This window comes from Zonotrichia albicollis, chromosome 13 (assembly GCF_047830755.1).
Source record: "Zonotrichia albicollis isolate bZonAlb1 chromosome 13, bZonAlb1.hap1, whole genome shotgun sequence".
Lineage (NCBI taxonomy): Eukaryota > Metazoa > Chordata > Aves > Passeriformes > Passerellidae > Zonotrichia > Zonotrichia albicollis.
The window spans coordinates 20,125,966-20,139,525 of record NC_133831.1 but is presented as its reverse complement, the minus strand read 5'-3'; the positions used below and the strand labels follow the sequence as shown (position 1 = coordinate 20,139,525).

Sequence of the window (13,560 nt, the reverse complement as noted above, 5' to 3'; positions counted from 1 at the left end):
CTCAGAAGATATCACAAATACTGGTAAAAGACTTTCACTGAAACCAATTTACCAGTACAAAAACCTGCTTAGCTTCCCTCCTTCTTTGCTTGGGCTTATCTTTATCATGGAACAAAATCTTTACCTGAAACTACATCCTACTGTAAGGTTTGCTCAGCAGAAGTTAGTGCCTAGCTCAAGTAGTTATTCCTGTGAGCTGGGTCCTTCACCTGTGGCTGCAGACTGAATGTCTGAGCTGAGAGGGTCTGACCTGGAAGAGATAATCATGTCAATAAATTGATTTTTTTTAAAAAATCTCATTGGTTCCAAGGGAGGTTAGTCCTGCAAATGAAGTTACTCATGTACTTAACTCTTTGCTGGATCAGGTACTCTAAACTCTCTGGGGGAGGACCCATGTTTTCTTTTATTTGTCTGTAAAGTGCCATGTATACCTATGGCACTGTATAAATAAATAATAATAATAGAAACAATAAAAACCATCTAGGGATTAAGCAGCCCTTTTAAAGAGGCCAACTGTTCTTCACATAAATCTTGGATCTAATTTGAGCTCTAATAAGCTCCATTTCCTGCTTTCCCAATATTTTTAAGCCACATTGCAATAGCTATCTTTTTTTTTTTTTTTAACAGGTGTTTTAAGAGGGCCCTAAGGCAAGTATCTAATCAACCTAATGGAATTTTCCATGCAGTTAAGTGTTTTATTCAGCTCAAAACATTGTCTTTGATTAGACTTACCACCTTCCCTTTTTGCCCTTTTACGTTATTTTGGCAGGCTCTGCAGGTGGAAAAGCTCCATCTCCACTGCAGCTCCATCCTGTGTGGAACAGCCTCTGTGTGTGCCTGCTTGGATGCCTTTGAGCCAAAGGAGAAAACTTCAGCTCCAGAGCCCCAGCCTTGGATGTGTGCAGGCTCAGGATGGCCTCTTGTGCAAGGTACTCAGTTTTTAATGAGCCAGCTCATATCCTGTCAGTGACCCCATCCCACTGCCTGCAGACCAGGCTAACTATCCTGCAGGATTTGCCTGGGGTCTGGCCTGGGCTGTGGAGTCTTGCTGAACCCTGGCTGCTGAGCCTGTGCTGAGTCTGAGCTGGATTAATTAAAGCTGACTCATGTATGCCTGTGAGAACCACAGTCCTCCTAGGTGGTAGTGGAGGTTTTTCTGAAGAATGTGGCCAGCTCAGGTGCTTTAAACAAACTCTTTTAGCCTCCCAACCTTCTTTTTAGTTTGGTTTTCTAAAATGAAAGTTGGTTTAAATCATATGAGGATATAACTTATTACATTATGCTTAATATTTTCCCACCTCCTGAGGTGTTGTGAGGATTTTTAAAGTAATATTTATACAGCATTTTGAAGATAAAAAGCATTGCATAAGTGGTAATTATTATCTACATTTATTTTCATGCCTCAGTTGAAACATCTTTTTTTCTTTGTCTAAGATACTTAATTTTTCTCTTGCCTTTCTTTTTTCTTTTTTTTTAATTACTGTGTTATTTTACTTTGAGATTTCGGGGTATAATTTTGGAGAAGAAAACTGCTGTACAGATTATATTGTACTGTGTCAGATAGTTCTTCTCTTTTTTGTTTTTCATCCCATGATGAACTGATGCTTTCACCAATCCAATCTGCAACCAGAGGTTTATTCATGCCAGAACAGAAGAATAGTTTGATTGTTCAGGAAATCAGCCAAGACTCAGAAGGCCTAGATTTTCTCCATTCTGATGCAGGTTTCTTGTTTGACATTGGAAAAATCACTTAATTTCTTCATGTCTCAGCTGGCCATCTGCAAAGCAGAAATGCTGCTTCCCTACTGTGTACTGGGGTTTTAATATTACTTTTCTATATGAAGCAGTGTTCATAAGGGTGATAGGAGAACCAATATACTTCAAAAGGCATCTTTGATCATCAGTGATCAGAGTCACTGATGAGTGAGTCTGCAGCTCACTCATAGACCCAGTCACTTACAAAATGGATATGGGGCCTATATTTCAAAATGCATACTAATTTAGTTCTCAGTTAACTATGTGGTAAATTTTATTCATAATCTTGTATTTATGTTTTTATTGAATTTATTATAGCTATATTTAGTCATTAAATAAGACAGTTTCTATATTCTTTGGAAAGAATCAATAAACAATCTTTTCAAGCTAACTAATAGGCATACCTCTATGGTTCCTGTCAGCATCTGCATTCCCAGAAGAAATATATACAGTATACAGGGTTTGTCCCCCAGAAAAATGACAATGAAGTTGTCTCTGTAAATTTTGCTTTGGAGGGTATTTCTGTGAATTTCTGCTGGATATAAGCAGCCTTTTCATTCTGTTACCTGGAGACCATTTGTTCTTGCCATGATATGCAAAGGCACATTTTCATTTCTCCTCTATCTTCATCCATTTGTGATGTTGATTGCTGCTGGTGAACTGTGTATTGGTAATTAGATATGGAAACATATATGTTCATCCTCTTTTCCAGGAGGAAGCTGTTATGCTCAACTTATTCTCTAATTTACGTAGTAGGGAGGAAATATGGAGGTATTGTAAAACATATGATGAGAAAAAAGCTTCTAAACATAAACACTCATGGTTTCATTACTTTCTTGATCAGCATGCAATGCTGAAAAGGTGGATAAGATAGAGGTAAAAAGTTTATTATATTTCAGCTGAATTCAGTTATGCTTTTCAAATGGTTCTTCTATCCCAGTGGGAATGAACCATGGCAAGATAATGTTACTTAATAGTTTTATTTCTAAAATGCATCTTCTTTTCTCTATGCATGCAAGTGCTTTACAGCTTCAATAAAAAACATTGTGAAACAGCCACTAAAATATTATCCTAAATATCATTTCACTTTCTGCCTTAAACGTAGGCATTAAAGTAGTAAAAGGAGGTCTACTACAAGAGTAAAAATGAAAACCAGAAAAGTTTGCATGTGGGGATAGTGATCATTCTAATCATGTTGAAGTTTCTATCAGCTGCAGTTACAGTACCTTGAAATTGTACTGGATAGACTCAGATCCAAATTTTCCCCAAAATAATGTTGGTTGCTTGAGGTGTCAGACATGCTCTGAATGCATTCCTATGGAACAATGAAGTTACAGCCCATGAAAGGCTTTGAACTCTTTATACTTTGGCAGTTGTTAATGTTGAAATAACTGAATTGACTTTCTGGAAGCTGATCCCACAGTGCCATGGCATTCCTGTCCAGTGCTGTTGGTCTTCCCTTGCGTGTGCAATGCTGAAAGGGGAATCTGGACTTCCAGGCCATGGCTGCAATGATCCTCTGCATTTAGTCAAACTAACCAGGGAACCTGCTTGTAGCCAAGAACCACTCAGGAGAAATGCACCTCAGGAATTAACAATTCATTTGTGGCCGTCTGAAATACACTTTGGCACTACATCCAGAAAATTTCAGTGTTCAACTTTCTCTTACCAAAAAAAAGGTATTGAAAAACAAATTCTGCCCCACTAGGGAAGAAGGTTTGTAAGTTGTGTCCTGCAATCATTATTGTTTTAGCTGGACAATTTAGCTTTAAAATGGACAGCACTAGGGCAGTAGGTCTGCACATCAAATGGTTTTCTCTTAGCCTTGTTCCTATTTGTGATACAAGCACCAGAGTATTTTATTCTATTTTGATATCTACTGGCTTCTGACAGATGTACTTTTTAACCTGCACATTGCTGTTGTTAAGCTGCCTAAAGACTTGCTTTTCAGCTGAAACTTCTTTCAGAGCTGAAAGGTGAAAATGCCTCAGAAATTAATTTATTTGCCTTTCATGGAGTGTGGTGATGCAGGCAATAAAAGACAGTACTATTTCTTGAGCGAGAAAAAGTAGCTGTCTCCTATCTAAAATTCTTTTGCCTAAAACCTGAACTAAAAATAGTTATAAAATCTCACTAAGAAGTGACTACTCAAACCTGAGGTGTTAAACAGAGCTCTCATTAACTTAATTTTAATTATTTGTTTGGAAGTTATTAAACTTTCAGAAAAGACACCCAGAAGTGAAAGAGCAGGGCAGTAAAATCCCAGTATTACAGAGCTAAACATGTACTTACTAAACAGGGAAGTAAATGTTATGATGACAGGTAAATCTTAAAGTGAAAGAATTGTGTGCAGCTCTGGACAGTTAGCAGGAAACAAGATGATGTCAGGAAATTGTTTCCTCTGCGTCAATGGTTGTGTGGTTGTTGTTCCATTGCAGTACATTGGTAAGTGTTTTGATGAATTTGCCAGCCATAAGTCCAGAGCAGGCATGTGGGACCCCTGATAAATCCCATTTTAGGATAAGAACAAGCTAAAGTAATGCATCCACTCAAGAATTGCTTCAGGAACAGGAGCCCCAGGAGTGGTGTCTCACTTGAATGCTTTCCTTTCCTAGTGTAGAAAATCTTCACACACAACCCTAAATTTGTTTTCTCCCCTTCACTGAGGGAAGTGTTCCATTAGCTTCTGGTCTGTTTGTCCTTGGCATCTCTTGTGCTCATGATCTTTTTCTGCATATATCATCAATTCATTACGGTAATACACTCTGCTCAAAGAATTCAAGTCAAGTGCTCCCAATCATTAACGCTATTTGAAGGCCAAACCCAACTCTGCATCTAAATTTTGCAGTCTCTAAAGAGAATAAAAACAAAATGCATGGGTGTGATGTTGGCTCAGTAACATAATTAGCAAATTTCTAGTTGACTTCAGGAGAGCAGGTTTGATCCCAAACATCAATAGCTCCAGTCACCAGCAGGGCTTGAAATAGGATGTGAATCCTGCTTTATTAATTTCTGCTGAAAAGTGAATTTAACTTTGCAAAGTGTTTTCTGCACACATTTTATTTTGTTACTGTCCCAACTAAATTTAACTTTCCTAAACAATCTGAGAATTTAAATGAGTTTTCTGTCCATGCACATTTGTGATTTTTTTGTACCACTCATTTCTTTTTTGATAGCACATTGTTTTATTCTTTCAGTCTTAAAAAAAAAAGAGAGCGAGAAAAGAAAAACCTGACACAAAAGTGAATTTTTTTTTATTGCATTTCATTTTAAGTCGTCTTTTTAAAGATCTGTCATTTATACAATGACAAGAAAACTTTCTAAATTGGAACTAATTTATGAATTCCTTCTTTTTGGCATAATGTCACTTTGCAAGTTAAAATGATAATGACTGGAAAGATCAAATATGTTTATCTAAAAAAAGAAGAGGGGTTTTAAGAGTTTGTGCTCATTAGAAATCTTTGCAAACTCTGTACACAGCAGGCATTATAGATTTTTTTGAGTGCAAAAATCCTTTCAGTTAGGAAAAAGATGTAGCTGAGAATGGGAAAGGTTGAAGAAAGTTCAGAATCCCTTTGTGTAGCAACTATAAATGGGTGAAATATCTGTTTCTCACATATGTGATTTTTAGAATGAGATTTGATTTTGTCACCAAAGCAATCCTTCATACTCCATGTATGTGATTGGATTCTTTCCTTTCAACCTTCCATTCACGAGCAATCCTTCATTTGCACAAATATTCACAAGCCATTGTGTTACCTGTTGTTTTTTAATAATTTCTCCTTTGTAACAGTGATTTAGGAATGTGCATCCAAATGGCTTACAGTGGACCTTCAATTCACTGGAAAACTTTCTGACCTCTCTCCTTTCATAATGAGGATTTTGATGCAAAGGAAACAACTAAGCTGTGGCAAATGAAGTAGAATTAATACCATTATGCTCACAATGTGCCCACTGCCTGGGGGAACGCTGCCGACTGATCTAATAATACCAGAATCGCATCCTCACACCATTGTAAAATGCATCCATATGTTTCTTATCAAGGCCACTGGTGGCACAAGTCCTTGATCCAGGCAAGTAATAGTCTTTAAAGCTGCACAGAAGATAAGTTTCATTTGGTGCTGTTCCTGTGCCTTGCATTGCTGCTTCCTCTTACGCTTCTGGAATTTCTTGTTCCTACCAGTGATGTTGGCATGTTACCATCTGTTCCCTCTTCCAACATGTCAGTTTGTGTCTTTATCCTATGTTTTAATCTCTCATGATGTGCTCTTCACCAATGAAGTGTTTAAAAGTGGTGTGAGGAAACTATTAGTCTTTGATATAAAAACGAAGAAATCTGTTTCTCCCACTCATTTTCTTTCACTGAAGATGTGTGGATTTTTAAAGCAAGGGCTTAAAAATAATTATGAAAGAATTATGAAAATACTACAGAAATGCTACATTTGAGATTTTCTAATGCTTTGTTGTAGGCACAACTGGATTCGGTGCAACTGAATAAGGAAATAGTTTCTGCCTTATGCCACCAAAAATAGATGGGCTTGTAGTTTCATCATAATATCATTTTAGGTGTAGCTTTCACAGACAAAAAATAATCCTCCTAATATCTGATGAAAAAGCAAGTAAAGATTAGAAAAAAAAATAGAAACATGGATAAGATAAAAAGTATTCAGACTACATTGTTTTATTTTTAAACCACTCTGAAGATTGCTTTCTCCCTCGAGATCATGAAGAAAGCAGGGTTTTACTTTGGCACCACTTGTCACTGAAGAACATCTCACAGCTGAGTGGTGATCTCTGAACATCTGTCTTATTCTCAGAAGCTTCCACTGTCAGATCCTGATGATGCTACTTTTTTTGACTAAACGCAGCTTCTGATGATCAGTTGTTTTGGACATGCTGAAAAAAAAATAGTGAATTAGTATGTGTGATATTACCCAGTGACAAATAAGTATGATTTTTATTTTTGTTTATAGAATAATTTGTTGGGGTTTTTCCACCTTTTGTATGCAAAATCTCTAAGGCAGTTGCAGAGTGAAATAGGACAAAAGCCCTGCTGTATGTGCATTATTCACACTGATACTCCTGAGCAGAGGATTCAGTAACATTCTCCATTTTATATTCAGTGTCGTGAAGACGAAAGCTTAAATAAGAAGACTACAATTAATTAACATGCCCTGTTATACAAAGCTTCAAATCTCAAGTGAAATATGAAAAGTGAACACAAGAGCAGGTGCTGCAGCTGGCTGGCATTAAAGAAAAGGTTTCATTGCTGTCACATATTTGAAGCACAAGAAGATGGGAGTGTCTACGATCAACATCATATTAAAAGCCTTTTCAAAGAAAATAAGTGATCCCAAACTATTTGGATGCTATCCAGATTTCTTTGGAAGCACTCTAATATGAGAATAATTGAAAGCAAATCTCTCGATAAAGATTTAATTTTTATCTTTATTCTGAGATCAGAAATTTATCCTACCACTTTACAGAGCTCAGAAGGTATGTGGATGTGGCACTTGGGAATATAGTTTAATGTTGAACATGGTGCTGGGTTTACAATTGGACTTGATGATCTTACAGGTCTTTTAGAGCCTTAAGGATTCTATGTTTAGCTGTCACATTTATAGGATCATGTTCTTGACTTATGTTCTTTCTTTCAAAGATAGTTTGAGAAACAGTGAAATGCACTGAGGTGCATCCTGCTAAGGATCCACAGCACTTGTGAATCAACAACCTTTTAATGAAGCTGTAACACAGTAAAAGATGATTATACAAAATATTCCTGAACTAGATCGTGTCAGTCTGTTACATGTAAAAATAGGTAAATATGTCCTTGAAATTATGTATTTTTAATGTTTTAAGGTATTTGCAGAGGGTGATGGGGCAGAATTTAGATTTTTAATGAAATCCACCTAAACCACAATTTACACCAGCTATTTTATAAAATAAAAGATAAGTTTTGAATAATCTTTTATCATTTTTTAATGTATCAAGCTAGTTAACAATATGACAGAGAGGACCGTGAAAATTCCGTTCCAGCTCCAGATCATGGACTGAAACCTATTCCACTTCCTTTTTGCCTGTCTCCACATAGATAGAGCTTTATTTACAAGCATTAAGAGACTGTTACAATCTTTACATTTGTGAAGAATGACAAGGCATAAGAAGAATTAGTTCATGGTTGTTTCGCCTTCCATACTTGTGCTGTTGTTTTAAGCCCAGCTAGAGATGAACCAGACAGGTTTTCAAGAAGGAGCAGGAAGACAGAGTGATCTGTTCCTGAACGGTTACTTGCTACAAAAATTATCTTTGTATATTATGTTTCCTTGCTAGAAACTCCTGGATGTGCCTACCAGTGGTGACAGAAAAGATTTTTCCTGAAGACACGCTTGGATATTGCTTGGTGCAAACGCTGAGTCACCACAGAGGTGTCAGGATGGAATTGCACTGATGTGTCTGAGAAAATGGGTTTGGGCAGCTGTCTTCTTTAGATACAGGTAAATAATTGTCAGTGAAAATTTCAGAATTCTTCAATGTTTCCACCAATTCTTTTATTCTGGAGGCAGTGTGTCCAGCAGGTGAGTGTTAAACCATTAATTCAGGAATGTTCTGTCCCAGCTTGCTGTATTGCCATCATTGTGTGATATTGCCATATTATAGAATTACAATCCTGACCATTCAACTGGTTTTACCTCTTTCTCTCTAGAGCTGTCTATTTATCTTGACAAACCCCTTTGAGCATGGTCACTAACGGGGGGGTGTCTAGATATTATTTAAATATCAATTATTCAGACTTAGCATGAGAAAAATTTCTTTCTGCAGTGCCAGTGCATATGTGCCAACAGTAGTCCAGTGCTGGTTTGAATGGATATCCAAGGGAAACTCTGCCAACCAAGGTCACTGTTGTTGGATGCAGTTATAATAATTCCAATAAAATCACCCAGCTGCTTAAAACCAGTCAAACTGCCAAACCCTGAGACTTAGCAACAGAAATTTTTAAGATTGTTTGTCTGCTGCTCCTTTTCACCTTTAAAGAGATGTGGCTTAGCAAAATTCTGTCATAGGCTGGAAGGTTTGTGCAGAGAGAAGGTAGTTAGCAAATAGAATTATGGGCAGAAAGGCTTTAATCCCTGCGGCCCCTATATAAGAACATCTGCTTGAATTACAGGCCATACATAAATTGTGTGTGCTTGTTTTTGTCACAGATCCTTCCCTTCCACCCTCTGCTCCCCACATCTTATATGATACACTGCAAAAAAACCCACCCAAAACAAAAGCTAATTAGTACTTCCAGCCCCCCCATTAGTGAAACTTGATATGTTTACTAAAAAAATAATTGCGACATTCCGTTCATAAATCTTTAGCAATGTCAGCATTATACTGATGGAATTATGATGTCCCAGTACAAATTGTCTGACCTGCTTTATGTTCTCCAGCACATAATTAAGGTGGTGGTGTGTTAAAGGAAGTAATTTTGTTCAAAGCTTTGGCACCAGCAGTGCAATGTCTTTTGCTCGTATTGCTAACAGTTCCCAGTCAAGGTAGGAGCTGCACCCTGTTTGACTCTGAGATTAGACATATTCCTGTAGCTCTGAGCACAAGGCTTTGAGCAGCACATGCAAAATTTAAAATAATGTTTGGTGTAGTGACTTTGTCAGGATTTGAGTTTTACTCTCTTGAGGGTTTGAATGAGCAAATGAGTTAATGAATGATGACAAGAAAACCTTAAAAGCAACAAGCTTTAAATTTCGTTCACAAGTAGTTTGAAATGTAACTTGTTTCCTTTCTTTGTAATCTTTGAACTTTAGTGTTCTCCTCTTTGAAGATAGAAACTTTAGGAGAGTATCTAACAGGCCCTTGAAACTTGTTAGCAAATTGAATTTTATTTTCAAAGTGCATATTCTAAATAATGATTTTAGAGGACCCATAGCAGTGTAAATTTCTGTAGAAAATGCTAGTGGCAATGTCAGATCCTCATCCCACAGACAGCTAAGACTGTGTGCCTCACTGAAGTTCTGGACTAATCACACTGACCTTGTGTTAGTCCAGAACTTGTGTAAAGAAACATCACAATGTTTCTGGACAGTTCAGTCATAAAAATGTCTTCCTCCCCATTTGCAGTCCCTGGTGAGGTCTCCAAGCCTGTTGACTGTAACTTGGGGCTGAGCCTTTGTAGAATCACATTTTATGAGCCTTTCTCAAGTATTCTTCAGTGACTTCCAGGCACAATTCATATCTGCAATATTCCCTGATGGGATAGATCATAGGATTTGAGCATTAAAAAAAAGTCAATGCATAGTAACTAACAAAGTAAATGTGATCAAATATACTTTCCTTACCCCTGTGAAGCATTTAGGCTTAGACAGATGATAGGGAATTGCTACTGTTACTTAACTTTAGGATTCAAAATACCCAGTTCTTTGAATACTGTGAAATCGCCTTTTGATTTCACTTGGCTTTAGCACACACCTGTAATGATGACCTCCTCTTTGGTATTATTTAATTTATTCCCCAGAAAAAACAGGTTTTGGTTTAAAATTTTCATAGTTTTACATAGGTTATTTCTTTAAAGAGCTATCAGTGCTATTTCTGTTTACAAGTCAAAAATGCATGCACTGTTATTTCTGCTACAGGTAGTACATGGTATAATTTTACATTTGGCAAAAGACAGAAATAGTCAGCTATGTGTTTAGAAGCAGTTATTCATATTTAAGCTTAGCCACCAAAACTTTCCCCTTAAAGTCAGGAGAACATTTAAGTCTGGATAAGTTTTAATTTGTCTTTCCATCTAGTTACATGGCCTATATATATATACTCCTATGTCATCATTTATATTGAGGCTGCCTTTTTTTATATACATTGCATTCTAAGATTTCAATTAAGCTTGGAAGGCGTATTTTGATATCATTACATTTTCAACACATTCAAAACAGGATAATAACCCAAAATATAAATTTTAGAGCAATTTGCCTGCTGTAATATGGTACAACACTGGCCCTCCTGGTCTGTCTCTAAATGAAAACACTGACTAAAAGATCACAGAGATTGAAACTTGTGTTGTCCATTTCAGCGGGTCTGAATGATCCAGGCATTTCATTTCAGCATGCTTTTCTACTGTCTGTTCAAGTCTACAGCTACAGCTCATATAAATTATGCATCTCAACATACAGAAATAACTTATTGAAAATTCTGTATTTTAGTCATCTTATACCAGTGTAAACCTGTCTTTTTATGTCTGTTATTTCTGAGGCCTAGGAAATATGTCATTGGACAAATTGTCTTGTGAGGCCAAAATTAGCTGCTGCTCTTTCCTTCAAATTATTAACTGCTTAATAATTTCCATGCAAATACACTAACAATTAATAATTTCATTGCAATGACTTGGCTGTTTATAGCCTGTAAATTGAAGCATTAGGTGTATGTAAATATCTTGACTTCAGTGGGAAATGGAAAGACGCTGCTTAGTAATAAAAGCTGTCCTATTCAATTAGCAGAATGTTACATATCCTGCTTCCTTCTAAACACCATGGGCTCTCCTAAGCATTCACAGGGTTGGTGTTGACTAAGCAGGCTGTTGCATTGCAGATTACAGGAAGCCTTGTTCTTCAAATTACCATTTGAAATAAAACAGAACAAAAATTTAACCAAGTATCAGTAGGGTTGTGGCTTAGCCATTTGAAAGGCAAAGCTAGGGAGTGGGGGAAATCAGGATAACATTTATTGCTGAGAAAAGGTTCAGAGTGGTTGAAACTATTTGACAAATAGTCTGAGTAGAAACAAAACTCGCAAATGTTTTCAACGCAATGTTGAAATGCTTCTTTTTTAAAATGTCAAATGAACTGGTTTGATATTTCAAAATGTTTTGGGCTTGTGCATTGTAGTGGAAGCCGAGGAAATAAAAGGCTAAGTTCATCCAGCTACTTGAGGACTCTTACCAAATAAATGCCAGGAGATGCCTTGGCTCAAGCACATCTCAGCCTTCTAAGGGTGCCCTGGCCCTTCCATCAGGTGATGTGTGCTCTGATTCTTATCCTGACAAATGTTTCACTTTGCATGGTCAGTTTGTACGTCATTGAGTAGAGAAGGAATCCTCACATCACAGCAGTTCAACCATATGCCAGAAGAGCCCAAATTTCTGCCCATGCACTGAATTCAGCAGAGGCTGAACTGAGGGCTCTGATGTCTCAAGGAACTGTGTTACCCCACAGCATCAGCTACTTTGTGATGAAACATCCATAGGCTTCTCTGTCGTATGGAGTATTTAAATGTTATTTGTTGAAGAGAACAAAAGCAGTCATAAACTACTTTTGGAATATCATTGAGTAAAAATCCTTAGGTGCCTAATTATTTCTTCCTCTTTCTTAATTTCTCCAAAACAAATTTCCTTTATATGGAGAATGTTTTTGCAACTTATTTTACTTCTGTGTTTTGAACAAGTCATCTGACAAGAACAAATAATCAGTATTTTCACATTCCTCCCCCAGATGGTTAAATTTTCAGAAATCACAATATGACAGTGAGTTGGATTGATGCAAGTTGTTGGAATGGAAGGATCAGAATTTCCCTTTACATCTCTTGGGTTGCTGTGTCAGTACGTGTAAGTCAGCATAGCTCCATTCACACCAGTAAGGTGTGCTGTTTTACAGAGCAGGGGCTTGACTCACTGTGTTTTGACTTCTATTAGGTAAACTAAGATTAGATGTGCTACTGGGTTTGGGGTTCCCCCCACTGATTTTAGTAAGTCCTCACTTACTCCTATGCATCTGCTTTTTAAAAAAAGACATAATTACTTTAATTTACTAAGATCATATCCATGAACATAATTAAGGTTCTAAGTTTCTAAAAGACTAAGATCTAGGATTGTAAGTCTGGTACATTTTGAAAAATAATTATATTATATATATATATTTGCATGTTGGTTGTTTGTGGTTTAGTGCAAGTATTAGTATTAAAAAGCATGTTTTCTTTCCACCTCTTGATTGAATAAGATTTAAAAAACCCAAGCAAACTTAAAGAAATTATATTAGTCTCCATTCAAGCAATAGTATAATCATGTCACTAGTTCCTGTGAACATAAGACTCTTGTAAGAATCTTATTACAGGTGTTGTCATCTACATCTGCATAGCTGAAGTCAAAACTTTTGTCATCAATATTTTATGGTCTTCATAAAAGCTGAGGAATTTATGTATGTATTATTTCAGATTATTTCACAATATTGTTAATCTACCATGTCCTCCCATCCTCTTGTAAAAAAATTCCCCCATTGCAAAGCCATTATCACTTTTATGAAAACAAAAAGAGTGCATGTTTATTTTCCAAAGTGTTCTTCAGGACTTTCATAAGGTTATTTCACAAAATGTTAGTCTATGTCCTTTGTCTTTTCTTCTCATCATTTCCATCTGCAGAGGAACTATGTGAAATACCACTAAATCAGAGTAGCCATGGTGCATCAGGCTGTGAAGAACAGGCCACACCACTAAGAGTCAAAAACCCTCATATTTTCAACCCCATTGATGGTAGCATTGTACTCTTGCCTGATTAAAGTTTAAATATGTATCATGGTTCAAATTAAGATTAAAATGGGCATTTCTAAATCAGGACCTCTTAACTGCTCTTCCAGAGTCCAATAAATTCAGAATACTTTGGATTACTTTCAATGTAGTTAAAGGTCAAACCTCTGAATGCCTGTTTAGGGAAAACTGGTTTTTATTAGCCAAGTATATAATTTTAGTTTTTTGTACTGAGACAGCCCTGTTAAATTATGTCCCATTACCGGATTGCACAATTAAGAACTTAAGTAATGAAGC

General features: G+C 36.6%; 1 long non-coding RNA gene across 1 annotated transcript in view; it reads left to right on the top strand.

Moving 5' to 3' along the window:
• The first annotated feature begins 8,001 nt into the window (after positions 1 to 8,001).
• LOC113459490 (uncharacterized) overlaps positions 8,002 to 13,560 on the top strand; it is a 50,686-nt gene continuing 45,127 nt past the window's right edge. The window contains exon 1 of the long non-coding RNA XR_003380770.2: positions 8,002 to 8,249. This is a non-coding gene — a long non-coding RNA (uncharacterized LOC113459490). The remainder of the gene's footprint in view (positions 8,250 to 13,560) is intronic.